Here is a 2,823-nt window from a genome sequence, read left to right as displayed (position 1 = left end):
ATATTTATATAATATTTATATGTTATAATAATGTAGCATAATGTCTATATGGCAGTAAATATAATATAACGTAAAATATGTTTGTGATTTTTTTCTATCTTGAAATTTGCGAATCAAAATACTACAATAAGAAAGTTCTTGAAGAAGAATTTAAAAGAATTATCATTTTTGTTCTGAGCAGTGGTTTTTGAGATATAAAACTAGCCAATATAGATTATTATTAAACGCCATGGACTGCCTGTCCATGAGTCACGATAATCGCAAGCAATCATTTAATCGTAATTCGTAGTCGTGTCAGTTTTAAACCTTTATATCTCTAATATATGATATTTTTATTTCCAAGGACATCATATATATTTGTAGACTTGTATGTTTTGAATGCTCCTATTGTTCGACAACCTTACATTTGGATTATTTTGAAATCTGGAACTGACACGACTGGTTTGTTTCCATAACCGTAGGATGCGCGTAGGATTTCTCTAGGTACAATGCTTAACCAGAAACCGCCTTCCATTCGCATTGAAAATCCGCCTTTCTGAAATTTTACAGATGTCGAAGTTTTCTCACATGGCTTTAACTGACAACGAGCCAGAAGATGAAATAACATAGTCCTTGTTTCGAGTAATGCGAATCTATTGCCGATGCACATTCTCGGACCTAATCCAAATGGATAATAAGCGTTAAAATTGCACTGATTTCCTTCATCGAAGAATCTCTCAGGTTTGAATTTATCCGGTTCCGGAAAATATTTCGGATCGTGTTGAAGCGCATAAATTGGGATAAAGAGTGTCGTTCCTTCCTTTACAAGATATGGCTTTACATTTGGTAGTGTAGAAGGCAACTCGAAATCTTTCACGCATATTCTGTCCGTCATTGGTTGTACCGGATACTTTCTGAGAGCCTCATTAATAACGGCATTTAGATATTTCATTCCGTTGATCGCCTCATAAGATGGTTTACCATTCGTATCTTCTAAAATTTTGTCGATCTCATTTTGCAGTTTCTCTTGAATATCTGAATTGATGGCAATTTCGTGTGCCACGAAACTCATCAGTGTCGAGCTGCTGTCGAAGCCAGCAATAAAAAAAATGAATGCCTGTGACGTTATATTCAAAATGGTCAGTTCTTTTCCAGGTTCTCTTTTACTTCTGCTATCCATCAACAATTGAATTACGTCTGGACGAGTAATATCTTTCTCTTCTCTGATTTTTATAGTATCAGCTACCAGATTTACAAAGAATGCATTAGTACGATCATCTATTAACTTAATATTTAATAGACGTATAAGCGACGGCATATGTTGATACATCAAAATTTTTATAAGTGCAAACATGCCAAAATTTGTCGCTTTTTTGCCGAACATGTAAAATTCATTTTCTGGGTTTCTCATCGAATCCACATCAATACCAAAAGCGCATGAAGCGATCACGTCGTTAGAGAATCTTGTGAATATATCTTTCATTTCCATAACGTGTTTGTCTGACGGTACATTCAATAAATATTCCGAAAAGTTCACAGCGCATTCAGATATTAATTGAAACATTGTCCTCATTTTACTGGCTGTAAAAGCAGGACTCAAAAGCGTTCTAATGTCGCGCCATTTGTCACCGCGAAGAGCAAGTAAATTTGTTCCAAAAAGTGGATCTTGAGTTTCATTGCCAAAGAAAAGATGATCTGGAAATGCGTCGAAATGTTTGATAGTGACAAATTTAATCAGTTCAGGATCACGAATTATTACGATCAATCTCGTGAAATCAAAAGCACCAATATACTTAGCATTGGAATGCACATTGTATATTTCTTTAATCATATCGGCAAAACTTTTTGGTCGAACAAAAAGTTTCCAAATCCTTTCTAACAAGAAATATTCTTTAACATGTGGAATTCCGTGCTTCTGAAACACATTTGAATCTTTGCAGGATGAGTAATAATAAATAGCAAGTATGACGGCTACTATTGATAAGACTATTGTCCAGTACTCCATGATAAATGTTTAATCGGAATGCGAATTACTCCTTTTGTTCGAGATAAAGTTGAACGCCAATGTCGTGAAAGTTTGTGTCAATATCACTGTTTGCAATTGTGTGAGGCACCCTCAGGTTATAATCCAATGCAATATGTTGAACGTGATTGTTTTATCAAGTCAAAGCGATCTGCTCGCTTGAAATTCTCGCACACAACTGCTCATACCGAGATAGAGTTGTTTGTTATATGATTCATTGTAATTTCATGACGTCATTTAAGAGAATTACATGAAAGAGAGAGAGAGAGAGAGAGAGAGAGAGAGAGAGAGAGAGAGAGAAATAACATTTTGTTACTTTATAATCCGTAAGTGAGAAGATCCATTATATATACCTATATAGATAAAAATACTTATAATTCGTAAATTATGTTTTTAGTATGTAAAATAGTGATAAAATATTAAAAAATCGATATTAATAAATCAATAAGTAAATAAAATAAATATTATAGAAGTAATATAGTTTAGAAAATGTAATGTCATCGTTAATCAGTAGCATACAGCCGGTATAGCTGATAATGTTTTCTATTATTCGCAATAGCCTTAATGTTCTCATATTAAAACGGAAAACTGTCGTAATAATGAATAACGTATATGTACATTACGTAATAAATGAGTCACACCAACCATTTGCCGAATCGGAATACTGTAGAGAAACCAAATTGAGAGCTCGTTTTATTGATACCAGCGACCGATCGAGCATTACTAACACCTCGTACCTAATCCAGATGGCGTAAATTCTTCGATATGAAAAAGAGCATAACACTACTTATTTATGATTTGTTTGATCTTTAATCTTAATG

At 33.8% G+C, this 2,823-nt stretch overlaps 1 pseudogene; it reads right to left on the bottom strand.

Moving 5' to 3' along the window:
- Positions 1–85: 85 nt before the first annotated feature.
- Positions 86–2,167, bottom strand: LOC108692399 (annotated as a pseudogene).
- Between the last annotated feature and the right edge of the window lie 656 nt (positions 2,168–2,823).

The sequence above is a fragment of the Atta colombica genome, unplaced genomic scaffold, assembly GCF_001594045.1.
Source record: "Atta colombica isolate Treedump-2 unplaced genomic scaffold, Acol1.0 scaffold7, whole genome shotgun sequence".
NCBI lineage: Eukaryota > Metazoa > Arthropoda > Insecta > Hymenoptera > Formicidae > Atta > Atta colombica.
The sequence above is the reverse complement of the archived record's forward strand: the minus strand, read 5'-3'. Positions and strand labels throughout refer to the sequence as shown.